The sequence below is a fragment of the Castor canadensis genome, chromosome 12 (assembly GCF_047511655.1).
Source record: "Castor canadensis chromosome 12, mCasCan1.hap1v2, whole genome shotgun sequence".
Classification (NCBI taxonomy): Eukaryota; Metazoa; Chordata; class Mammalia; order Rodentia; family Castoridae; genus Castor; species Castor canadensis.
Genome location: NC_133397.1, coordinates 1345022 through 1372656, shown reverse-complemented (window position 1 = coordinate 1372656; position 27635 = coordinate 1345022). Strand labels below are relative to the sequence as shown.

General features: G+C 45.6%; 1 protein-coding gene across 17 annotated transcripts in view; it reads left to right on the top strand.

Moving 5' to 3' along the window:
* The window catches only part of Myt1l (myelin transcription factor 1 like), a 414622-nt gene that overhangs the window by 201176 nt on the left and 185811 nt on the right, over positions 1 to 27635 (top strand). For 14 of the 17 annotated variants that reach the window (XM_074049071.1, XM_074049083.1, XM_074049072.1 and 11 more), the window contains one exon: positions 12330 to 12454. The exons of the other annotated variants lie outside the window; for them this stretch is intronic. The gene's annotated coding sequence lies outside the window, so the exon portion shown is untranslated. The remainder of the gene's footprint in view (positions 1 to 12329; positions 12455 to 27635) is intronic. 17 annotated transcript variants of the gene reach the window in all.

Genomic DNA, 27635 nt, shown 5'->3' with positions numbered 1-27635 from the left:
GAAAGGGAGAGGAGAAAAGGAAAGGATACTGAGGAGTGAGAAGGCTGGAAGTAAGCTACATATGAAATAAGAAGACATTGTAATGAAACCCACCAAGCGCTGTTGAAATAGGGAGGAGGAGAAAGAGGGAAAATATAACGGAGAGCTGAACTTGGTCAAAGTACACTGTTCACCACTATGCAGTCCCCTTGTGTTATCAATGCATAATAACTCGAAACTAAAATTTTAAACTAATTTTAAAAGAAGGGAAATACAATTGGAGGGTGAGCCCTTTTCATGTAACTGAGAGCCCATATTGGGGCTGCAGTGGTGGGAATGAGGAAGATGGGATGGGGTGAGAGAGAGGATTCATCCACAGAGCTGCTGGGGCCACAATGTGGTCTAACCCTCAAAATCCTTATGTGAAAATCTTGCCCCTCCGAAGGTGGGTTAGGAGAGGGGCCCTTAGGAAGTAATGAGGTCACTGGGGATGAGCTTTTGTGAATGGGATTAGTGGCCTATGAAGACCCCAGAGAGTCCCCTCCCCTACTGCTGCTATGTGTGGACATAGTGGGGAGACTGCATCTTCTGTGAACCAGAGTGGCCCTGCACTTGATATTAGATCTGCCCACACCTTGGTCTCAGACTTTACCCTCTAGAACTGTGAGAAATGTGTCTGCTACCTGTAAGCTACAGAGTTCCTGTTGTTTATATGTGCCCAAACAGATTAGATGTGCCTCATGGTTCACCCTTTGCAGAACAGAATCCTCAGTGGAAGGACATAGGTAGTGACTGCTCCAGGTGAGAACATGGCAAATTTGAGGTACCTATGAGACGCTCTAGCAGACGACTGTAGATACCTGGATTCACGAATACAGATTCTACCTAAGCGTGCTCTCTACACATAAGACTTGCTGGCAGGCAGGTGTTGCAAAACCCAGGAGGTGAGCCCATTGCTGAGAGAGATGAGGATAGTTAGCAGAGGCAACTGAAGCTCCCAGAACAACAGTTTTCAAAAAAAGGAGTGACCAAAGAGGGGATGCCACTGAGGGCTACCACGGGAGCCAGCATGGTGGAGGGTTCATTCAAAGGATGTGCCCTTTGTGTAACTGCTGACCTTCAAGGGAAGGTTCAGCAAGGGGAGGCTGGCAGGTGACCTCAAGGCCCAATGTTGAATTTAGTACTTGCAAGTCCACACATCCATCCCCTCACCACAAGCTCCATTGGCGGTCCCATATTTATCTCAGAGTCAAAATGTAAAGCTGGAACTCCCTTCCCTCCTGACTGGTCTCTGTTTCTGAGGTTGGTAGGTGGCCGTCCTCGCTGGAGGCACCAAGCAGTGCCCCTTCACCTCACACCTGTTTAGCTGTGGGATCTACCAGTCTGTCACCTTCTTTCAGGCTTGCTGCTGGTCAGATCTCCACATTCTACTCAAAGGGAACTTCAGCACCTCCAAAACGGCTATCCAGAAGGCCATACTTCAAAATATCCACTGTTGGACTTTAGTCCAGACAAAGTTCAAACAGGAATGGCCACCTCCTCTTATTTGTGTCCTACTTGGATCTGGTGTGGGTGCTACATTGTATGAATCACCCCACGGCTCCTCCCGTGTGAGCCTACAGTCTCTTGTGCTTCCCGCTCTGCAGGGAATCCGGCATTCTAGGGCAGTCATCTCCTTTTTCAGTATCCAGTAGACAGCAAACTTTTTGAGGGCAGGGCCAACACCTTTCCTCTCTCATCCCTAGTGTCCAGCTCATAATGGAAGCCTCAAATTTGGTGAATATTTAACTGAATTCATGAGTCAGTGATGTCAAAATGCTACCCTGATTTAATTCCTAGCAGAGGTCAGCACAGCAGGTCTAGTAGTCAAAAGCTCCATCGCTGCCTGCATTTTCAAGCAACAGAACTACGTTTCTTTAATAATCCCTAAGAAATCCAAATTGGCCAGGCTTAGTGGCTCATGGCTGTAATCCTAGCTACTCAGGAGGTCAGGAGAACAGTGATTTGAGGCCAGCACTGAAAGAAAAGAGCGTTAACGAGACACAACTCAATTAGTAAAAGCTGGGTGTGGTAGCATGCACCTGTTACATGAGAAGCATAAATAGGATGATCACAGCACAGCCCGGCCTGGGCATAAAACAGGATTCGAGTTCAAAAATAACCAGAGGAAAAATGGCTGAGGGTGTGGGTCAAGTCGTAGAGACCTGCCCAGCAAGCAGGAAGCCATGAGTTCTTTCTAAAGAATTTTCATCATTTTTGTCCCACTTGATTCTCAGGGTAACTCATAAGGAATTCTTATAAAGTATAATTATAAATGTTCACCACACATGGGTATTAAATGACTTTTCCAAAAACACCCAAATAAGCATGGGGAGGAAACCAATACCTTAGCTCATTCTGTTCGTGTTCCTTTAGTTTTCCTTAAAGTGGACATGATCTCTGACTTTTTTAAACTTATGTTTATGTTAATGAATTATTGTACCTGATGCTTGGCTGTTTTTAAATAGTTTAGTTTGAAAGAGGAGTGTCAGAATTTGTTCACTACACAGCATGCAGGATATGACAGATGTGTGTTCAGCACAAACACAGTTTGCAGTCCTCATCTTCCTCTCCAGAGAAACATGAACTGGGTCATATCAGTTCTCAAAAAGGGATTGGAAGAAAAGTGAAATATCTCAGGATTTAGCCTGCAAGTTTCTTTTAAAATTTCTTCAGTATCCTTTCATTGCTTTGGACACTTAACCCCCTATAAAATTGTGACTTAATTAAGGACCAGGACTGGGCTTACTCAACTGTGAGCACCCCACATGTGTTTCTGAACACCCCATGTTCAGAAACATGGTGAAGTTTAGGCAGAGAAATGTATAGATGGATGTACAGGTAATGGTTGGATAGATGGATGAGTGGATGGACTGATGGATGGGTGGGTAGATGAATGTATGAGAGTATGGATGGATGGGTAGATATGGGATGGATTAGTGGATGGATGAGTGAGTGGATGTAGAGATGAATGGATGAATGGAAAATAGATTGGTAGGGAATGAAAGGGTAGGTGGATTGTATTGGTAGAAATATGAACTGCCCTTCTGGAGGGAGTAGGTAAACATGATGACTCTTACTCAGTCTCTTTCCTTGAAAGGTAGCAGCAATGGAGCAGCAGAGAAATTTAGATGGCTAGGTTGATTTCCTTGTTCTGACTCACAACTTTAATTACCTACACTTCAGAATAAGTGTCGAGGTCTGGTGGAACAATTTCCCTTTCCTGATTATCTTCTTCATGAATGTTTTGGATGTTCTCACCTGTTACTCTCCACATGTATGCACAGTTCCTCACAAAATCCATTCAGTATTTTGGTAGTAATTATGTTATCCATTAATTTTGAGGAAGGCTTGTCACATTGCAATGTCAAGTCTCCTGAGTCTTGTTATGTCTGTCTCCATTGACTTTGATCTTCTTTGACATCTCTTGAAAAGTTTTAAATTTTTTCTGTGAAAGGATTTGTGGAATTTATTGTGTGCTTTATTTTCTGTAATCCCACCACAAATGCTCTTCTAACAGGTATGTTCTCAAGTGGCACTGTGGGGTATCAGCCATTGGGCTAAACTCCTGTGGTAGCTGTAGTCATTTATGTATGGATTGTTTTGAAGATAAGTGGGGAGAAGGGAGAAGAAAACATCAAAGTCTCCTTTGTTACTTTACCCTCCCCCAGTCAGAAGGGGCTGCTACCTACCCCAGACCAAGTCAACCACATCTCACACCCCAACCTGCTTTTCTTTCTTTAATTTCATAGCTATATTTTTTTATTTTTTTTACTGGGGGTACTTTGTGACATTTACCAAAGTTCTTGCAATATGTCATAGTTGAATTCATCCCCTCCATCATTCTCCTTAACCTCCCATCCCCATTCCTGGAATAGTTTCAACAGGTCTCATTTTTCCATTTTCATACTTGAGCTCACCCTCCTATATCCTTTCCTTATATTCTCCCTGTCCCACTGGTGCCAGCCCCCAGTCAGGACCTGTTTTGCCTTCCTGTTCTCTGTTTTTGAAAAAAAAAAAAAAAAGACATTTTTGTTTGTTTAGGATAGCTATACCAAGGATTTTCCTTGTGACATCTCCTAGTATATATGTATTAGAACCCAAATTGTTTCCATTAGTGGCAGTGCTTCCTGCTGCCCCTCTTGGAGCTGCTCTTCTGTACAGTCAGGAATCTTGCTAGCTCAGCATTTTGCTAGAAATGAGAACCAAAACCTTATTCAAATTCACAAAAGGCGCTTGGAGAATGTTTACCAACAGTATCATGTTAAAGATGAAGGAACTGAGGTTTTCAAAGTTTGAGTGCTGGGTCTGTGATCGCTGAGTTTCTTAGTGGCAAAGCCATCGTTAGAGGCCACTCCTGTCAGATGGGCATCGCCCCAGAAACTGCCTTTTGGAGTTGTCTCGAGGCTTGTATGAACTCACGGTTACCAAGTTCTTCAAGCACACCTGAGACAGGATGAGCTAGGTGAGCTTTTCTGTACTTGTCATTGTTATTGCTGCATCTTTATTTTGATTAAAAATGTCCAGTTCAATAAGAGGAATAAGACGCACATCTAACTCTAACATAAAGTCTAATTTTGATGCTACGTGAAAATTTTGAAGTGCTTGGTACTTAAGGGCTATAAAATTACTTTTTAGGAGAATTGAAAACGGGGATTTTACAGAATGTAGGCATTTTAAAATGAGTAGAATGTACACAGGAAAATTCAATGGAAGTAGAAAATGCATACAGGAGAGAATGAGCACCAAAGGACATGAGGCAGGAAACATTTTGCAACAGGATAAATTGTTCCCGTGAAAACACAAGAATTTGGGTTCCCCTGCTCTTCTTTTGTGCCTGACGTCTTCTTTCCCTTAAGACTTTCAACTAAGGTTCTGGATGCTGTGTATGTGTGTAAAAGGGAGAGACTGATAAACCCTAGGGCATTTTTATAAGTTCATTATAGATAATAGTTTCATTTGCTCCAGTGGGATGAGTAAGAATGCAACAGAGGTGCTCTGCTGTCCTGGACCAAAGCTCACTGAAAAGTAAACAGGCAGTCTCTGGTGAGCCAAGGATGGACTTCCTTCTCCCTTATATGTAGGGACAGGAAACCATGCAATTTACTGGGGCTGGTGACTCCCATTTGGGAGGGTGATAAAAATAGCAGCTCGGTTTGAATGGTTTAAGATGTCAGGGACTTTGAGTCAGGTGACCAATTTAATCAAGTGACAATCACTCTAGGAAGGACTGCCTGTTTGAAAGGATTTTTAGACACAGCAGCTCAAGGGAAGGGTTTATGCTGTTAATTTTTTAATACTGTGATATGTTTAACTTTGAACATATCTGTGACTTTATATGCTGCCCTCAGTTATTTTGAATTTAAATAATTATTAAATAATTTAATTAATAATTATCATAATTATTCAAGGATTTTTGTTAGCCTTTGATTTGACTATTACAGTTGTCACTATAATTTGATGAAACTTTGAAAGTACATTTCTGTCTTAATTTTGATTCTATTACACCCAAACAAAAATATTTATTATAGGTCCATCTCATATTTTATGGTGAAAATCAGTGGATAAAAGTTACTCAGTTGAAATAATAATTTCAGAAAGCTTCTCTGAAAAAAATTTATTACTAAAGAGGAATCAGCTGTGTCTCTGGTTCCACAGATCTTATTAGATATTTTGTTCTGTAACATCAGTGGTTTTATTTTTAAAAGTTTTAAGATTGGCAGGCATAGTGGCACACCTGTCATCCTAGCCGCTTGGAAGATTCACATTGGGAAAATCAAAGTTTGAGGGTAGCCAGGCATAACGTTAGAGAGACCTCATCTCAACAAACAAACCAGGCATGATTGTGATGCATCTGTAATTCTAGCTACTTGGGAGACCTAGATAGGAGGATAGTGGCCTGAGGCTGGCGACCGGGCACAGCAGGAAACACTGTCTGAAAACTAACCTTAAAGCAAAAAGGGCTGAGGGCGGGCCTCAAAGGACAGAGCATCTGCCTAGCAACTAGAAGGCCTGAAGTTCAAACCCAGTATTGCTTTAAAAAAAGAGGGAAAAGTATTAAGACTGTCAAGAACTGAGGTGGCAATAACTCAGAATCGCAGAGTATCAGGTTGTAAGTCCGTGAAAGAACGTCCTGGTGGTAGGGTGAACCTCCTCTCTGGACAGACGCGCCACCTCCCTCAACTCACTTGGGTCTCCTCAGTGCTCTTGTCCTTCTATCTTGCAACACTGTAGCCCAGCCACACTGTCTCCATGTGGCACCGGATGCTCCCCCCGTTCTGGTCAAAGTCTCATTCTTCTCACGTTGTCTTTGACAGCATCTTCCCAGTTAGCAAGGGACGCTATGCAACCTGCCACAAAGGCGTGGACTAGGCTTTACCTACAGTTCCTGTGTTGCCTCCCACAGAGGCCACGGGGCTGCTGTGAACTTGGACTTGCGCTGGCCGAGACACAGCTGTCATGCTGTGTCTTCCATAAGTGAACTTGAACGTGGTGCTTGCGGCCCCTTTCTCTGGGTGTCTCTCTTCCTCACTCCACCTCTCTGTCAGCTCCTAAAGAAACTGGCAGGATCTACCTTGTGTCCTGCAAGAGCTCAGTCTCAGGAAATGGGTGTTATATGAACCTTGATTTAAATTTTCATGTTTTCATCACGGCATGGGTGCCCAATGTTGAAAGTCTGTTGTGGGGAATCTTTAATAAAGAGATGTGATATGTATCAGTACTTATTAAGGAAACTTGCGATCAAATTTTATACACTTATAAACAAAACACGTGTCAGTCAGAGCAGCACTGTTAAGCCATTGAGGTCAAGCACAGGATGCCCTTTGAATCCCAGCGTGGAGCATCCCTGGCACACGTGGCTCTTTCTAAATGTAATGAAATGGTATGGGATAGTACAGAATATAGGAATAGAAGATACAAATGTGGGTAAGGGTTTGGGCTCAGAACCAGATAAGGAACTCTGCTTACAATGTAATAAGGTAAAGACACAAATCTTATTGAGGACAAACTTCTGAGGTCCAACTAAAAAGAACCCAGAAGAAACAAGGGGAGGAAGGAGGAGAGAGAGAGGAAGGAAGGAAGGAAGGAGAGAAGGGGGAGGAGGGAGGGAAATAAACAAATCTGGTTTTCTTTAACCCCCAAAGCAAAATTTCAAACTTAAGGTATTTTATCTCTACTTTTCACCATAAGACATATTGTTAAATTTTAACCTGTCTCTTAATTTGCAACCAATTTATAACCAATCCAAAAAATCAAACACACAGTAATCATTCTTGAATTCTTAAATAAATAGTGTTTGACCACTTAATTAATTTAAAGTAAATTAAATAGCACATGGCCTTGTTGAAGGGGAAAGTCAAAATCTTTCTCATTATATCACGAATATGAATCAAAACAAAGTTAAAATTAATCTTAAAGCAGCCATTAATAATCCATTGATCTAAGGCTAGGTTTTTACTTAAAAATCATGTCTTTTCATATGCTGTGTTAAATGAGCCCAAACTGTAGAGCCAGCAGGAGTGAGCAAGAGCCAAGCTCAGTGCCATCCTCACTGCCCTGCACATGTCAGCCAGGGATGTCATAGGACCAGGACAGAGCTGTGTTGGTTCCCACAACTCTTTGTGGCTCTGGGATGAAGCAGACTCTGTGGTGCCCTCAGAGTCTCACAGTGGAGGAAATCCACACTTCCCATGGGGTATGAGGAATTCTTCAGGAGAATCGGGAGAGACCCTAACCCAAGATGGAGTGCAGCCTTCAAAGCTTTCTGGAAATTCTTTCAGGAAGTCACTGTGTGTTCAGGAGACTTATTTGTGTGTGAGGAGTCACCTATAGAACAATGAGCTCGACTCCTTCCTCATTCTTTGTTTTTCAACTGTGAAAGGCAAAGAAAGAGTTGATGACACAGTGGACATCATGAAGAGTTTTCAGAAAGACGTTTCAATGGAAATGCCACCAGCCACCAAACACCATGTTGAGCACAGGCCTGGACTTGCTTTTCCTGCATGTGTGGCACCTGTGGGGAGTGTGGACCTGGGCAGGGGTCAGATGCCTCAGCCACCAGTGAGTGCATGACAGTGGGAGGGCAGCCCCATGGGCAGCTCCTCCTGCTCCTGCACACTGCTGCCCAGTGCTGCACAGGGTACATGGTGTGCTATTATGAAAAGAAAGAAAACTGTCCCCGGAAAGGCAGTGGTGTCCCCTGTGCCCCCACCAGGGGGAGAGAAGCCCTGGCCACAGCTGTGCTAACCACTAAGCTGGAAGTGCTTACCTCGGCGTGCTGGGAAGTCAGCTGGGTTCTCCTCAGCATCTGATGACCCACACATCTTCCAAGGCAGAGCAAGGTGGCTGTGACCTAGATGGGGTAGAACCACAGGTGGCAACCCATCCTTCAGTCTGTAGAAACTGATGAAGCTTCTCACTGGTTCTGAAATTCACACCCTGCTGTACCACTGTCCATCTGTGGTCCTGCTCCTTCCATCTGGGTCAGCACTGCCTTTTGTTTATCCTTAGTCACCTTTACCCTTGAGCCACACCTGGGCAGAAACCAAGGACAGTGAACATAGGTCCCAGACTTCCCTGACTGCTGGCCTTAAATGCCTGGGCACCCCACCCCCAGGGGACTGTGAAGATCAGGTTGTGACGATGCATTTGAAGTCATCTTCCAGGAGGTAGCATGGCAGCCTCTTACTGTTATTATTCCCCAATTCAGAAATCCTAAGGATTTAGGCACAGCTATGTTGTGTTCCTGCTGTGAGCCAGACCTAGTCCTGGGCTCTTTTGATTCAGAAGTCAGTCAGTCAGCACTTCCACCAAATGCAGAAATGAGTGCCTATGTGACCATGGGGAAAATGATGAGATGCTTTTGATCAAAACTAAAACTTTTGTTCAGAAAAATACCCTATTAAAATGGTGAAAAAACAAGCAATAGACTGGCAAATGTTTAAAATCACATATCAGTGAGGGAAAAGAACCCAAACTATCCAAGGAACTCCTAAGAGCCAACAGCTAGAAACTCAGTAAGAAAATGGTTGGAAGACGTAGGCAGACTTCTCACTGAAGATGACCCGGGCTGAGGGAGCACAGAAGGGCGCCGGCTCCCAGCAGCTGTGAGGGAGCAGGCACCAAGCGTGAGGCGTGCCTCTACTTACCCCACAGAGGGCAAGTGTGAGAGAGCAGAAAAACTGAGCCAGCCAGGTGCTGGCCGAATACCCTGTGGAAAACCATCGCCAAGTTCTCTGAAAACTGTGTTTTCAACCCAATAACCCTGTCCCCTTCCTGAAAATGACCTTTAATTTGTGACCCTGCTCCATATCACTTTCTATTTTTTTGTAGAAAGTCCAGTTAAATTATATTGTTCTTATGTTCATTTTTTAAAATATTAAAGCAGTTTTAGGTTTTTAAATTAAAAAAAGACCTGCCATTACTATGTGATCCACTCTTACACTGTGAGACATTAACTGGGGACATCCCAACAGGAATGAAATTTATATTCATCTAAAACTTGCACACATATATTCCTGGGAGCCCCAAACTAGAAATGCCTCAGGTGACCTTATGAGGGTGGATGATAACAAACTGAAGTACAGCTATGCTGTGGACTACTATTCAGCCATAAAAACAACAAACTATTAATGCACACAGCAACCCCAATAAGAGAATTGTGCCGACTAAGAAAGGCCAGTTCCCAAGATTACACGTGTGTGATTCCATTTAAAGAGCGCTCTCGAGGTGTCAAACATACAAACATGGAGTGCTGGCTGCCAGGCACTCAGGGAAGAGCTGGAGGGAGAAGGGAGAGAAGTGTGGTTACCAAGGGGTAGCCAGGTGTCTTCCATACCACACAGGTGATAAAGTCACATAGAATTAAACACACTGTTTCCATAACTATGACAAATTACCTGAAAAAACTAGTTTAAAAGAGGAAAGGTTGATTTGGGGCTCACAGTTTGAGGTTTTAGTTCAAGATCAGGAACTAAGGACAGCTCACCCCCACACGTCCACAGACCTCCCAATAGTGTCACCCTGGGGACCTTGCTGGGGACCTTGCTTTCAGTCCACAGACCCATGGAGGATGCCTACCACCCAAACTGTGTGTCTGTCTGTCTCTCTCTCTCTCTCTCTCTCTCTCTCTCTCTCACACACACACACACACACACACACACACACACACACACACACATGCAGGTAAAACTGGGAGTCTGAGCCTGGATGGAAAGAGCCAGTGTCACCCTGGGTATGACAGTTCACACAGTCTCTCAATGTCACTCTGAGTGTGACAGCTGTAGTTCTGCAAGGTGCTGTTCACGAGGGACCCTGAGTGAAGGGTATGTGGACTCTGTGTCATCTCTTCCAGCTGCACTTGAATCTGCAATTATCTCAAACAGTTTAAAACAGAAACTTGTGGGATGATTTCAAATATTGCAAATTCCATAAAGAGAAGCCCTAGAGGGTCATCTGGGAGGCTGGAGGGCAGAGCAGGAGGGCCTGGCCAGGACAGACTTTTCAGCAGGGGACAGGAAGGGCTGAGTGTCCTGAACACTCCCGCTGGTCAAGTGAGGCTTGAGTTCTGTTGCCCACTAAATGCTCCCTGTAGAGTTGGTCCTGGGGACTCCCATGGAACAGTCCCACACAGCATATGGGGTGGCCACGAAGCTGCCAGAAGTTCAGGCATTCTGCTCCAACCCAGCACGAGCAGCTAGGAAAAGACAAGATCCTGTAGGAGCCTGCCTGTGTCCTGTGCATCCATACAAAAGGGAAGCTACTCAGTCAGGAGTGTAGTGCGTGTGTAAATCACACACACATACACGTAAGAGGTGGCATTTAGCCTACGAGCCATTAGTCAGCGGCTTTGCAACAGCATCCCAGAAATGACTCGCAGATGGAAAACCAGCTTGGAGCAGAGGAGGTGGCCTGGCAGCCATGCTGACCTTCCCTGCTCCAAGGATGGCTCCTGTGAGAAGAATGCAACTCCATTCCTGAGGGCACAGGCGACCAGAAAGGGCGAGTCACAGGTCACACAGGGGTGGCAGGCCAGAGGCTAGGATGTTCAAGCAGTCCCCAGGAAAGGGTGGAGCCTGCAGAGCCCACGTGGGAAAGGAGGGGGCACTTTTCACTCCCTGAATTTGAATTCCAATTATATTTGTTATTCTGTCCACAAAAATCCTATATCACAGGTGCTGTCTTTCTCCTGACAATGACTGCATCCACGCAAGGTGAGGCTGCCCCCAGGGCTTGGGGTCTCCAGGTCTCACGAGTCCAGGGACAGGGAGGGTGGAAAGTAGCCTTTACCCACGCGGTGACAGGTCAGGGTGAGTCCACAGCACATCGTGAAGAGCCTGCAGTGACAGGGGAGAGCTCTATCAGCTCGATTTAATAATACCCTATGAAAACAAGCTGTTACCATTTTAACAAAGCCTTGGCATTGGCAGTGTCAGATTGCTTGGCTTTGACCGTTCACATCCAGTCCTACTAATATACTCTCAAGTTCTTGCTGTGCTTTGTGTCACTTTATCAATTTATTTACATCCATTTACTTGGTGCTCTTCACAGGATGGGGATCGAGGTGCATTTTCAGAATCCACCCACAGTCACCTTAGTGACACCTTGGCAAAAGGACTGTGCCATTTTATCAGTACTGATCACAGAAGGTTCTGCTGAACGAACCCACTTCAAATACTGGGCCGGGAAGCTGCTTTACAGTGACCACAAGTAAAAAGTTCAAATCGTGATTTAAGATGCTCTGCTTTGTTTTCCTTTTAAGTAAGCAAATAATGTGTTCTTGTCAAATCTTCGAGGTGGAAATGACTCCGGCTTATTTAACTGGGAACAATGACTGATGATGACAGCCATGCCATACATGATACATTGATGATGTCAGCCATGTGGCATGTGCCATACTGGTGACGTCAGCTCTGTGGCGCATGTCATCCCAATGATGTTGCTTGGCTATGTGGCGCACATCACGCTGATGATGTCAGCTACGCGGTATGCGTCACACGGATGACGTCAGCTGTGCGGGGCGCGTCATCGCGATGACGTCAGCTGTGTACACACAGAAGAGCACACTGCGTGCATCTCCAAGTACCTGCAAATACTTCACGTGGTCTCAGGCCTTCTTTAGAGCAGATCAGAAAGTAACTGTTACCTCGTTTCATACTGCCATTTGCAGATCTGTGCGTTCTCTACGTCACGACAGTGACGGCTTTCCTAAGGAAGCGTGTACTGGAAGTGGGCCAGCCCCGAGGTCCCTGGACCTGCTGGGTCGGATCCCATGTGGACGCGGCTCATGGCGCTCTGTTCCTTCTCTGCAGCGCAGAGCAGGTGCGGACAGAGAAGATGTAGTTGTGGAGCCCACGAGCGTGCGTGTCGCCCGTGTCGCCGAAAGCAAGGCCTGGCTGCCCCGCGGACGGATGGACATAGAAGGAGCCACATAAAGGTGAGATCGCGCGTAGACAAGTAGTTTGCGTGTTTTCCTTAAAATTTGTTCCTTTGAAAAAGCACAAAAAAGGGTTTGTGAAAAAGTGTTTTTTTGAAAAAACAGAAAAGCGTTTCCTTCTCTGAAAAACAAAGCACCTCTGATCTTTTTTTATTTTTATTATTTTTTTTTAATTAATTTATTTTTTATTCATATGTGCATACAAGGCTTGGGTCATTTCTCCCCCCTGCCCCCACCCCCTCCCTTACCACTCACTCCGCCCCCTCCCTCTCCCCCCCACCCCCTCGATACCCGGCAGAAACTATTTTGCCCTTATCTCTAATTTTGTTGAAGAGAGTATACAAGCAATAATAGGAAGGAACAAGGGTTTTTGCTGGTTGAGATAAGGATAGCTATACAGGGCATTGACTCACATTGATTTCCTGTGCATGTGTGTTACCTTCTAGGTTAATTCTTTTTGATCTCACCTTTTCACTAGTTCCTGGTCCCCTTTTCCTATTGGCCTCAGTTGCTTTAAGGTATCTGCTTTAGTTTCTCTGTGTTAAGGGCAACAAATGCTAGCTAGTTTTTTAGGTGTCTTACCTATCCTCACCCCTCCCTTGTGTGCTCTCGCTTTTATCACGTGCTCAAAGTCTAATCCCCTTGTTGTGTTTGCCCTTGATCTGATGTCCACATATGAGGGAGAACATACGATTTTTGGTCTTTTGGGCCAGGCTAACCTCACTCAGAATGATGTTCTCCAATTCCATCCATTTACCTGCGAATGATAACATTTCGTTCTTCTTCATGGCTGCATAGAATTCCATTGTGTATAAATACCACATTTTCTTAATCCATTGGTCAGTGGTGGGGCATCTTGGCTGTTTCCATAACTTGGCTATTGTGAATAGTGCCGCAATAAACATGGGTGTGCAGATGCCTCTGGAGTAACCTGTGTCACAGTCTTTTGGGTATATCCCCAGGAGTGGTATTGCTGGATCAAATGGTAGATCAATGTTTAGCTTTTTAAGTAGCCTCCAAATTTTTTTCCAGAGTGGTTGTACTAGTCTACATCCCCACCAACAGTGTAAGAGGGTTCCTTTTTCCCCGCATCCTCGCCAACACCTGTTGTTGGTGGTGTTGCTAATGATGGCTATTCTAACAGGGGTGAGGTGGAATCTTAGTGTGGTTTTAATTTGCATTTCCTTTATTGCTAGAGATGGTGAGCATTTATTCATGTGTTTTTTGGCCATTTGAATTTCTTCTTTTGAGAAAGTTCTGTTTAGTTCACTTGTCCATTTCTTTATTGGTTCATTAGTTTTGGGAGAATTTAGTTTTTTAAGTTCCCTGTATATTCTGGTTATCAGTCCTTTGTCTGATGTGTAGCTGGCAAATATTTTTTCCCTCTCTGTGGTGTTCTCTTCAGTTTAGAGACCACTTCTTTTGTTGAACAGAAGCTTTTTGGTTTTATGAAGCCCACCTCTGATCTTGATGAACAAGCAACATCAAGTCAGAGGGTGGCCTCCAGGAGCTGCCTGACCCAGTTGCAGCCCATAAGTCCTTGAGGCCGAGGCCACCAAGCCCTGCACCAAGCCCTGCAAAGTCAGGCTGTTCCCACTCGGGGTAGAAACACTTCTTCCAGAACTTCAGGTCATGGCTAAGTTTCTTCTTAAAAAATTGTAGTGAAGTAGGCATAACATGGAATTGACAGCATAACCACTTTTAAGGGTAAGGTTTCAGTGGTATTAACTGCACTCCTCACCCGACCATCACCCATCTGTTCCTAGAACCTAATTCATCTTCCAAAGCTCAGCTCCACACCCAGACACCAAGGCCCTGTTCCGGCACCTCTAAGTGCCCGACAGTCACTTTTGTTTCTGTGAACGTGACTGCCGAAGGTACTCCATGTGACAGGGTCATGGCGCACCTGTCCTTTGCCCACTGGCCTCTTCCACTTAGCAAAGTCTCTTCCAGGGCTACCTTGTGGTGCCATGGGTCAGGACTTCCTCCTTTTCAGGTTGAGTAAGATTTCATTGTACAGCCGTCAAAAGACATTTGCATGGTTCCTACCTTTCTGTCTCGGGAAATAATGCTGCTAGGAACTTGGGTACAGAAATGTACTTGTAAGTCTTTGCTTTCAAGATTTCTCTGTAAATGCCCATAAGTGGGATTGCAGCACCATGTGGATCCTACAGTGTCTTTAATTTCATGAGGAAATGCAATACTTCTCTGTCCACTTTCCATTCCCACCAGCAGGACACAAAGATTCCCGTGTCCCCAGACCCAGGCCAATACTTGCTGCGCTCTCTCTCTCTTCTCCCCTCCCTCCCTCCCTGCCTCTTTCCCTCCCCCTCTCTCTCCCTCTGTTTCCTTATCTCTCTTGGTCTCTCTTTCTCCCTTTCTCCTTCTACCCCTGCCCACCCCCGTTCCTCATACTCTGTGTGTGTGTGTGTGTTGCTCACACACGGTAAAATGATATCTCCTTGTGATTTTGATTTGTATCTCCCTAACAATTAGTGGCAGTTAACTTTATTGTACTTTCATGTGCGTTGGGGGCACATCGTGTATCTATCTTCTTTGGAGAAATGCCTGCTTAAGTCCCTTGCTTTTTTTAGGTTGGTTCTTTTGTGTTGAGTTGTAACAATTCTGTATATATTACAGATATTAACCTGTTATCAGGAATACAATTTTCTAATATGTTCTCCTGTTTCACTCTGCTGCTCATGTCCTTTATATACAAACGTTTTGTGTTATTTTAAAATTTTTGACATAGTCCAATTCATTTTTCTTTTGTTGCCTACGCTTTGATGTCAGATCCAGGAATCATCATCAACCCCAATGTTGGGAAGGTTTTCCTCCACATTTTTTTCTAAGACTTTTATAGTTTTTGACTCATATGCTTAGGTCCTTGGTCCATCTAAAGTTAGTTTTAGTGTACGCTTCAGGTAAGTAAGGGATGAATATTGTTCTTTTCACGTAGATGCCTAGTTTCCCCAGCATCATTTGAAAAGATTGCTCTTCCCCCACTGAATAGTCTTGGCCCTTTCCAGAAATCACTCGGCCATCTGTGCAAGGGCTGCATCCGTTCTCCTCCATTGGTCTGTCTTGTCATGAGGCCTGTAATACTCTGTTTTGATCACCATAACATGGTAGGAAGTTTTGAAATCCAGAAGCCCGAAACCTGAAGCTTTGTCTCTGGTAGTACCCTTTTGGTTGGTTGCGATTCCATGGGGAATTTAGCGCAGAATTGTCTATTCCTGTGAAAAATGCCTGTGATGTCTTGATAGGATTGAGTTGAGTCTGTGGATCACATAGGTAAGTTTCTTAAACAGACAGATGGGTTTTCAGGCTCTCTAGTAACCAGTTTCCACGTGCAGTTTCAGCAGATGCCATGACTTCAGATAATCCCTTTTTCCATTTGAAAAATACATTCCGATTTTGTTACCTAGTTTTTCTAAGCCTGGTATGGCGGATGTTAGCAGTTATATTATGATGTCAAATACAAGTTCAGCCGTGAAGATGAAAATATGTCTGCTTGGTTTCTTGAAACACCGCACCTTGAAGTCTCTTGGTCTCTAGCAGTAATTCCCATGGTGGCTGGGATGCGCCATGTGCTCTCTGCCACTGAGTGACCCTTCTCCAGCTCCAGGAGTCCCTTGTGCTTGGTGAGAGACTAAAGACATCGAAATGTAGATGTGCACTTGTGGTGGGAATCACCCACAATCACGGCCAAGTGTAACCAGGTAGAGAGGTTTGGATGCACAACTAATCTACCTCATATGTCAGTTTCCATGTAATAAAACTTACCACCAAGAGAGCCCTGCCAGCGCTGCATGGCCACTGACCTCTCCTGCAAGGGGAAGGGCGCCTGTTCCCATTGAGAGGTCAGTGAGAGAGAATCACTGGCCAAGTGAGTGGCCTGGGATGACGTCATTAGCTAGTAGCCACGATGCATACGTATGTACCTGGCCTGTGGGAAGAGGGCTGGCTCACAGTCTGAGTAAGAAGGCTGCTGGGGTCTAGATCTAACACAAATTACCAACTCCAGTCACCTTCAAGTTTCAAACATTCGTACCAGTCTCTCTCCAAGCTTAAGAAAAAAATTCACAGTAACCCTCGAAATGATGTGACAAAAAAACTCCCTCAAGGAAAAGACGCATTCACTACCACGGTTTCTATCCAGGCACCCAGGAGCAAGTATATGCTCGCCATGTTCTCCTGCCTCTTGTGCTTTGCACAATGAGGCACACCTGACTTGTGCCAGGAGCTCTTCTAGTCCCTGGAGGTGTAAAAGGAGCAACGTAAGGCCGTTGCCTTAAAGAGCTGACCAGCGGCCACTGAAGGTCCCTGAAGCAGCAGACAGAGCCGAGCTGCCACCTGCAGTGCTGAGTGTCTCATTCTGTTCTTGTCCCAGGCCCAGAGTGTTTTCTGGTTGTGTGGGGAGCTTGTCCCATCTCTTTGAGTCAACAGAGGTATATGTGGCATGGCTCAGGAAGACAGGAATGGAAAGTTATGTGGCTCTCCCTCGTTCCCAGAGCAGAGTGGGCTGTATGCCCTCCTCAGCCCTAGACTCCTTCCTCTCACTTGCCAGCATACTGTCAACCCCCAGGGTTTACCGTCTCTGTCCACCTGTCTGAATTCTAGCTTACTTGGAAGCATGTCACACTGTAGGATCCCAGTGTTCCCTGCTGCCCATCATACTTCAGAATCAGACACTCTGTGTGGCGGGGACCTCGACCCTCACACCTTGCTGAGCAGCTGTGTCACAGACAACCCCACCCCTGCCACATTTTTCCTTGCCCTGAAATTCTCCCCACCCTGTGCCATCTTTTCTGTCTATAGCAGCTAACTTCTTTCAGCGTCTCCACTTGAGAAGGACTCTCGGATTGCTCTTATGGGAGACATAAAAGTGCCACAGAACAAGATTCAGATTTAGGGCATTTTCCCGTCCTCCATGTCCCAATTAGCCACTGTGATTGCTAAGCTGCAAACACCTGTGGCGCTCACAGCTGGCGTGGAGGAAATCCAATTTCCCTGAACCAGAGCCCGAAGAGAAAAACACTGCAAATCCCATTTCCATGTTAAGGACTTGACCGAAAATAAAATCAATATCTGCTTCCTGGAAAACCGATGAATTGTGTCCTGAATAGTGACTATTTTAAAACAGATCCTGTGTCTGCTTGCTGAGACAGTTCCAACTCTGTAAATCTATGATTTTGGCCCTTTGAAAAATTGTATTCAAAAGCAGCTAGCCAATGTCATTAGATTTATACCGGCATTGCTAACAGCCTATGCCTTTGGGCAAATCCCTTCAAAGACTTTGTTCCTTTCTCTGTAAAATGGGATGGATGGGTTTCATGAAGGTGGGTCAGGTGGGTGACATGAACCTGACATGGAACCATGGAAGCTGGTAATAGCAGCTGAGCCATTATTAAGGGTCTGCTACATCCTAAGACCACCACTCTACGTACCTCAACCTCAGCACACCTTGTGAAGCTGGGGCTCTTCTTTATCCATGTTTCTATCCATAATTAATACTGGGGGAGAATAATGCACAGAGAAGTGACCCCAACAGGATCCAACCTAGGCAGGAAAGGTGACTTCCCATCCATGACCTTGACCTATGGCCCCTCCACCTCTGCAGGGCCATATGTAAATGTTCCTGTGTCTGTTCCACAGCACGGGTGACACACGTTACTTGCATGCTCATACAGTGTAGTAAGTGTTCACAAAATTCTTGTGAAGTGCTGGATGGCTGCTGACTCACCCATCTATTGTGCAATGCTGTCTCTACAGCTCTGTAGCTCACCACTCTCAGACATCTCTGCCGAGAAAAAAAAGAAATGATTTTGAATCCCGCTATGTCGTCTGTAAGTTGTGGAAGGATGTTTTTCAGCTGTTTTCATAGTCATTCGTTTCAGCTGCTTCAATATTAGTTCTTAGGGTTCTGTTACTCTCCATTATAAGGACATGTGTCACACCATGGTGGTATAAAATATTAATCATAGTAAAAAACAAGTAAAACTATTGCGCTTTGATTTCTCTGGAGCTCAGCTTAGGAAGCAGTGGAAATTTGCCTTTCTCGTGATTTGCGTTATCAAGGTCACAGACCGCCAGTCTTTTGGAAAGTAGGATCCCAAGATGCTGATCCAGCCCATCCTGGAGCACGACAAGGAAGCTCCATACTTCTTTCCTCCCAACCTGAGGACAATTACCTGCAGCCCATAGGTGTCTGACTGATGTAAGGCTGCAAGTAGGCGAGCTGAATTGAGACCATGGATGACTGGGGGGGACTCAGAGCTAGCGGCTGTTGCAATGTGGAGGGATTTAGGTAACAAGGATCCACCGGGCACAGGGGACAGGAGGCCACCAGAGAGGAACTTCTCTTCCTCTAGCTGAGGGTCCCACTGCAGCGTGTGGAGGTCACCCGTGTGTGTGTGTGTGTGTGTATGTGTGTGTGTGTGTGCAGACTGCACAACACAGCTCCTTCTGGTGCCCATGTGAGCAAGGGCCCACCTGTGCCTTACTGCCCCAGGCTGTGGACGCTTCAGGCAGACTTGGGTTTTCCACTGACTAATGTCAGAGCTTGGAGGCTTTTTCTTCCAATTTCCTTTGGAGTAGAACTGGGGAGATGTCTAAACCCAAAGACTATCAAGAGAACCCACATTTCACTGAAGCTACACATTCAAATTCAGGTCATTTGAATGCAGCCACATCTGCTCCTGACCTCATCAAAATGTTCTATCAATTGTTAGGGTTTTTTGCGGGGGGCAGATAAAGTGTGCCAAATTTGTCCCTGAGATAACTGGTGGCTTCTGCTTTGAACATCATACTACGTACCCTAAATTTCTCAAACAGGAAGAGCAGAAGTTCTTGTTGAGCAGTGTTCTGTGTGTGACACCTGGTGTGGTGCTCAGAGTCCTGATGTGCCCCACAATCCACCCTGAACAGCTCCACACCCAGGAGGGGCCTTGGAAAGCTCCCTGGAGCTCCACTGTTTGATAAATTTCTTTCCTCCTTCGGGAAGAAATCTTTCCTGTCCTGTTGGGAAGTTGTGTGGTGGTAGTTTAAGCTAAATACTGACTTTGTTTACTGTTTTCATATTTCCTCCTTAATAGTTTACATCCTTTTCTTGGGTCCTAATTTTTGTTTGACAAAAAGATTGGGTACCATCTCACTAGTAAAGATCTGTTATTAGTACATTCTGAGAAGCATATCCTGCTTAAATAGCTAGTAACATCTTCTATTTCAGAGTTCTATTTATATGAAGTCAACCAGTTTTTATCATAAAAAGTAATATGTTGAACTTTTAAATTTCATTACAAAAGTAGAAACTTGTAGCTTGTTTGGACAACACACATACCAAAGAATAATGCTGTTTAGTGACATATAATGTTCTCATATCTGAAATAATTTTTATGTAGTCACATTCCTTCAAAGGTTCTGGAAGGGCCCTTGAGTTACATGGGTGAGGGAGGGGAAGGTACAGTTGTCTTCAGGTGCATCATTTTCATTAGCCCTTTGGACATATCCTAATGTGACCAGGATAGAAGTCATGTTAGCCATTAACTCATAGGGAGCACTTGCAAACATGGAAACTCAAAGTAGAGTTTGTGGGTATGAATGAAGACACTTGCAGAGTTTCATGAGTAACTGTTTAGTCCTGAAAGGGGCAGTAAGCCTCAATGTGGGTAACAGAGGAGACATAGCTAAGTTGTCCCTAACCAGAAGCCCTTTTATGACAACTGTGACACTTGGTGAATGGCGGGTCTGCATGAGCCTTGGCCTCCTCTTCTGCACATCAGCAGTGATCCTGTGGGAAGGCTGTGGCGAGGGGTGAATGGATCCAAATGGCAGTCATCACAGAGTGAGGCTCTTACAAGTATGCTGTTTTCAGGGTGTTCCTTGGAGTCTTATTTGTAAGAACAGGGTTCTGGAAACATCAAATCATGGACCTCTACGATGCTTTTTAATGAAGAGTTATATATGGCTAACCTAGCTCAAGATACACTGTTAGCAAGACACTGCAGGTGCATTACTGTGTCAGTGGTATTGTCTTGCCTGTGTTTAAAAAGCACATTTGTAAGTAGATGCTCTGTAGGGAAAAGAGGGACTTCAGGGAAGAAAACAGGAGCGGCTGCCTCCCAGGGGAGGAAGTTGATGTGTAGCAGAGTTTCTCCTTGTCTGTGTTGGAGAACGTTGTGCTAGGTCCTTCTGTACTCCCCTTCAGAAGTCACGTTCGAGTTCATATTCACCATGTTTTCACACAGACTGCATGTTGAATGTACAGAGTGCTCCACACACATGAGGGGCAGTTTCTGTGGGGGTGTGGTGTCCCACCCTGATTAGGATGCACCTTCTGGACGCATTGGCTGAGGTAGACCTGGGGAGGATGCATAGGGAGGGCACATATAGAATAAGGTCATTGATGCCGAGCACAGACGTAGCAGGTCCTGTGAAGAAGAAGGCTGTCACTGAGACCATGCCTAGCAATGCATTTGAAAGGCCCAGAGGAGACTCTTCCACCATTGTGGACAAAGGCACCCCGCAAGAGAGCATGGAGCCCACTTGGAAGGGGGCACTCTGGTTTCTGGTGATGCATAGTACAGCTCTAACCAGGAGACAGGACTATTGGGACAGTTAGTTACCAAAAACTTATTTAAAATATTCTGCCTGCCCTCCTAAAGAAAACATGTAAAATACCATGGGGTGGCAAAGGAAGACTCCATCCACAGAGTGGGGTTTTTTCTTTTGTTTTCCTAACGCTGTGGTTTTGATGAAGCTCTTTGAGTTGCTCAAAGCCCATGTACACCGCATTTGTTTCCCTGGTATGCTCTGCAGGGCCTCCTCCCAGGGCCTCTCCCACCAGGCACTGTGCTGGGCCCGCTGCTTGGCCACCTTGAGGGGGACAGGCTAAGCCCATCACAGTGCCACCATCTGCCTGCTGGAAGCCACCCCAGCAACCTTGCTATCTGCAGGGTGACCTTGAGGCTCTGCCCCTTTTGTGGGAGGTTTGCATGCATAACTGGCTTCAGGGCTAATGGGAGTTCCTTGCACAAATCTTCCACATGGGGAGGTAAGAAAACCACTTTCTGCATAGATTTTCTTGCTCAAGCCTTCAAAACCTTTCACCTGGCTTCCCTGTGCTATCGGGGCCTTGCACTTAAACTGCCACCTCTCTTCATTTGCATAGAAATGGACCAGGAACAGGGCTCTGCACTCACATACCTAAACACCTCCTACTTGTGCCTCACAAGCACAGATATCCAATTAGTGCGACTGATCCACAAATCTCCACGTGTCACTTGTACCTGCTATGAATGTCACTCTGTTCCGTGATAATAGGCTTGCATCCCGAAATGGAGGTAGGGGTAGAAGGACAGGAACACAGAGTCCTTGGTGTGTGCTGAATTATTTTTAACATGGCTACAGACACCACCTCTTTTTAAAGAGAAAGCCTGCATGTGAAGCCAGGTGGGCTCAGGAAGAGAGGCTGGACATGTCCCTGTCACCGAGTCACCAGCCTTCCCCTGGTGACAGAGTGTGAGTCCACTTAGGATTTCAATGCAGATATTCAGAAGAGACTGAAGAGCATTGAACAAGGGATGTGAAACCCTGGACAGCTGTGGTTCTAGCCTGTGTCCAGCAGGAGAGACTCCAGCATTTTTTAAAGGCTGCTGCATTGTTCTTTGCTGTTATTTTGAAGATTTGTCATTTGCCTGTGGTTTGGATCACAGTCAGAGCTTTTGAGTGTCTATGGCTGGGGTCAAGAGGCGGCTGGTGGGGGAGTTTACATGACGCAGGTGCCCTGCCCTTGTACTTGCAATGTCCTGGGTGTTTTCCTGTTAAAAGTCACCATGAGAAACTCGGGTATATGAGACCGTTGGTTCCCATTGAGGGCGCTGAGCGTGGTGTGGAGAAGAAGCATCAGTACTAATGCACCTGTGTGATGGTCTCTGGCCAGTATCAGCAGGAGTCATTGCATGTGCTACTATGTGTGCGAATGCATGGTAATGTATAAGATGAGAACTCGAACTCGTATCTGTGTGAGACAAAACAGATGTATAGAAAATATGTGTACATTAGTAGAACCAAAGAAGTAACAAAGCAGCCACATAAGAATTTCATCCATGAAGCTGGGCACAGTGCTCACACCTGTAATCCCAGCTACTCAGAAAGCAAACAGCAGGAGAATCATAGTTCGAGGCCAACCCAGGCAAGGCCCCATCTCAACAAACAAGCAAGCAGGAGGCTGAGGTGGGAGGATTGCTGTGCAAGGTCTTATCTGAAAAATAACTAAAGCAAAAAAGGTCTAGGGGTATGTATGGCTCAAGTGGTAGAACACCTGCCTGGTAAGTGTGAAGCCCTGAGTTCAAATCCCTGTACCCCCAAAATAGACTTTCATCCAGGAAGACCATGCTCTAATGGTCTAAATGCTTCTAAATTAGAAGCACAACAAACATGACTTTCTGAGCTGTTTTCCTCATTAAGCATTTGTTTGATTGAATCAGTCTCTGTCCACTAAAGTGGTAAAATTATGTCACCTTTTCAATCGATTAAATTCCCATGTGGTCAAAACATGGCCTAACAGAGATGACTTGTAAATGATGTCCATCACTGAACGGACAGTCTGATAAGTCGTGTGCACCCACTCTCACGCCTTCACCCACACACAGTTCTGGGCACTGATGGACTCAGGCTTTATCTAGGTGCTGATGACATAAAAGAAGGCACAGCCTCCCATGAGCCTCCATCCAGGAGGGTGGTAGAAGAGGCAAAGGAAAATGACCATTCAAGGACTGAGCATGACAAGTGAGACCAGCATTATCCCAGAGAAGGCCCGGCACCAGCCATGGGGAGGAGGAGCTCAAGCAGGGTGAGCTAAGAGAATGTGTTAAAGCTGGGAATCACAATGCCTGGACTTGGAACAGATACGTCGTGTCACTTAATCCTCAAAGCGGATATCTGAAGTGGTGGCCATTACTGTGCCCACTTCACACGTTTAGACTGTGAGGCGGGAGAGCAAGGTCTTCTCCAGGACATGGGCGGGAAGCAGAGCTGGGCTTAGGACGGGCACTTGGACTCTGAAGACCATGGTCCCGATTGCTGTCACATGTGGCTCTGCAGGGTGATCCCCAGGCAGGGAATGGGGCATGGTGGAGGGGAGTGAGGAGAGAATATATGGGAGAGGACCCTGCACAGAGCGAAGAAGGGGAGTCCTGTGCAAAGAGGGGCTGGCCACTCACAGGCAAAGGACAAAGATGACAAACTGGTGGGGATGTAGCTTGGGAAGTTCTCTTGTAATCACTTTCATTTACCTAATGAAATAGCAAGCAAGGCCACAGACAGTGAGCAAGGAGAGAGAAGACAGGATTGGAGTGCGGCTAAGAGAGAAGCCAAAAAGGAGGTCAGGAGCGAGGGACAGGCAGTGTCCAGTTGCCAGAAGGCACCAAAGAGCTGCTTGAGGCTGGCAGTCCTGCTTTGAGATCAGGCAGCAGCTGTGAGCTCTTCTCCAGCCACACTCTGCCAAGGGTGCACCTTAAAGTAGACTGAGGGCTCTATTCCTCCCTGTGGAGCAAATTGACATGACAGACAGCAGGCAAGTCACAGAGTAATGTCATCATGACCTCCCAACTAGCATGATCAAGGATGGCGAGGAGGGCAGGAGGACGCTAAGGAACAGGAAAGAGAAAGTAGGGTCCTTGCACCTTATGCTGGCCCCAGTGTGGCTCAGAGGCTTGCTGGAGTCGAGGTGTGGGAGGGAGGAAACTGGGGAGGTAGAGTCTGGAGGCCCAGTGGGGTGCTTGGTTCTGTCATAGTGAATGTAGCCATCTTGTGGCCATGTTTACAGTATGTCCAGGAGAAGTGTGAAATCGGTGGTCAAAGTGTCAAGAGTCCAAGGTTTTGGAAGGGTCATTGACATAGTGTAGAAACCATCAGGGGGATTGCAGGAGTAGTTTTAAAGACAGAAATTGCGAAGCAGGAACTGAAATCCCCAGGTTTGGGGCCCACACCAGGGAATGTCTGTGAGGCTCAAGTGAGCAGAACTAGGTTCAAAGCTGAAGGGAGAGTGGCCTAGGAGCAAGGTGCAAGTGGGACCCCATCCAGGCCTGTGCCACAGACTCCAGGACATGAGAAGCCTGCACAGATAGTGTCAGGATGGTCCTGCGTCCCAGGAGATCGAGAAGGGGCAAAGCATGTGGACAGGAACCTGGGACATGCAGGCACTGAGTTCCAGAGGTGCCATTGGAAGTCTCCAACACAGAGGAGTGATGGGGTGAGAGTCAAGTAATGAGGCAGGCTACAATGATGACTGACTTGAGGACCCCAGGCCTGGGACGACGGTAGCAGATGCAGGATGAAGATTAGATCTGGGAGGTTGGTCTCTAGGAATAAGACGGAGGGTATCCAGGAGTGCTGGGCAGGGCGGGGCTAGGTGTAGTTCTGAAGCACCTTTCCATTTTTACCCACAATCCAGAAGAAGGTAACAGCTGATTTCATGCTACAATTCAGCACTAATTAAAGGCAATATGTTAGACAGGGTTGGTGTGACTAAATTTCATACTCGTTATATTGCAACTTTGAGTTCAGAAATAATACTAAAAGCATAATCTATTATACCATGCGGGTTGTTTTAAAATTGTGTTCTATTTTAAGCATTCTTCAGAGGCTGGTACAGAGACACAATGGTACCTTCAGCCTCAAAAACAGCCCAGTCAATAAGGTAGACTTGAACAAAAGTTTCTTGGTAAGAGAGCTAGAGGTGAGGAGAGAACCAGCATAACACCGCTTCCTTGTGAGAACTTATGTTCATTTACAGTGCAATCTCTCTAGAAGAGCATTTTATTTACAGCCGGAGCCATTTCTGAGTTCAAAGGTTCCATGTGACGGTTGAAGTAGCAGGCTTTGGCCACTTGCAGATGCAGATGTCTGACTTCATACCATCTCTAAGCTGCAAGGCAGAGGTACTAGAATCCCCTCGTGTTGTTGGAGAAAACCTGTAGGGAAGCCGGCATCACCTGGTGAGAGAGTACAGGCAACACCCCCGGACCAGGAGCAAGTACGACACCCCAGACCCTGCGTGCCAGAGCGTGAGAAGCAGAAACCGGCTCATTGTGATGTTTGGTCATCTGACAAAAGACAAGGGATCTCTTAATAAGACAGACGCAATTACAGCATGATCAAAGGCAGTCTGCAAAACCTGGAACAGCTCTCTGCAACCTGACCTCCAGGAAGGGAGACAATGACTCCTGCTTCAGGAAAGGAGTTTTTAATGGGATTTTCAGGTGACCTTGATGAACCCCCATGTGGCAGCTTCACAGTCCTCATCAGCTCCTACTCATGACAAATTCATGACACACCGTTCAGTTCCTACTTCTCTCCAAAACTTAAATTTAATTCAAAATTATTAATGCACGAGTAATATATGTTTGCGTTTACCTAGTATGTGAAAGTCTTGTTGGATAAAGCCTCAGGTAGTTTATGGTTTTGCATAAATATATCTTACAAGCAAGCACAGCCTTCCCAAGAGGGCAGCACAATAAGACATTCTGTTTTCACCGTGACTTTTGCCTTGCTTGACTGTCCTATTTTTCTCTTTCTAAGCACAGTGATTGCTGTGGAGATGCTGTCAGCATTATTCATTTCACAAATGCAATAGAAATCAGTTACTTTTTGATAGGTTTTGGCCTGAAATTGACATATGATGGGTAAAAACAAGTCTCCATCCCTACCACGAAACACCTGCACTTCAGTTTTTCAAATAACTCCCCCAAACAACCAGCCTGAGGCAATGATTAACTCTTCAGGAATCAATATAAGATAAAGTATCAATACTGCTTCCAAAATATTACATCCCAAGTCTTCCCTGAAAGAGTCCAAGTGCAATTTACATACAAAAGCACACTGCAGTTCTCCTCCAGAAAAGGTTAGGTCCCTAACTCACCTTCCTGCCTACACATCATACAGCTGCATATTACAAACACACGTTGCTGTGTTGGTTCACCTGTGAGATGGGGACTCAAGAGTTTGGCCAAGTCATTGCCTGAAGCGGCCAGACCCTCACGGACTCTGAGGGAGACAGACTGTGCTCAGAGCCCCCAGGGTTGAAGACTCAGCTGTGTAGCTCAATCTGTGTTCCTTTCTGGGCCCAAACTTCCCATCTCAAAACCAAGGAACACATTCTGGGAAAACACCTGCTATGCACATGTTGGATGTACACGCAGCACGCACCCAAATGTACTGGGTACACGTGGAAACTCCAACACTCACCAAGAGTCCAAAAGACACAGCCCAGCCAACGCTGAGGACCAGATCCTGCTGCCTGCATGCAGTCCAGCAAGTGTGACTGAGAGACTGAAGCTGTACCGCCCACCTGTCACCAGATGGAGCCATCACAGGCTGCAGGAGTGCTGCCCCCATCCCCCCTAATACATGCATGGACATTTAAACATACTTTGGGCACTCCGTCAGTTTATTCTCTCCTTCCCCTTACCTATCCCTCCTCACAGCCAGGCATGAATAATGGCTACCCAGCTTCATCCTTCTCTCTAGTAGATGTTCCATCCAGAACTGCCCTCCTGGTTGTACCTCCTCAAACTGTACAACAGTGGCCATTATCCTTTGCTGGCAGTTGTTAAAAATGAAGAATGAGGACTAGAGGTGTGACTCAAGCAGTAGAGCTTCCACTTTGCAAGGCTGAAGCCCTGAGTTCAAACACAGTCCCATCAAAAAAATAAATAAATAAAAGAAACATGAAGAATGAGCCTGTGGACCCAGCTATGCCACAGGAGTCCAGCCTCTGTGCCCTGGAGATCTGATCTCCCATCAACACACCCACCTCTTCTTGAGAGCTTTCAACCTGATATTTTGATGGGGACAGGGATATGTAACATTGTCTGTGTTCATCCTGAACAATTCACATTTTTCCATGTTCAATTCAACTTTGGATGTTACTATGAATGATAAGTTTTTTGTTTCCTAACAGTTAGCTAACTGTTAGGAAACAAAACAGCTAAGTGACTTCTTTAACTGAAGATGTGTCCATAGAAACATCAAAGTGACACATAGAAGTACCATAGGTTAGTCTTTGTGAAAATGAGGGCACAATCCATGTGAGAGTGTGATAAAGTATGCAGGGCTCACATTCAGTGAAATTCTAGACATTCAACAGGTAGAATTTATCGACTGCCCTCTAGATATG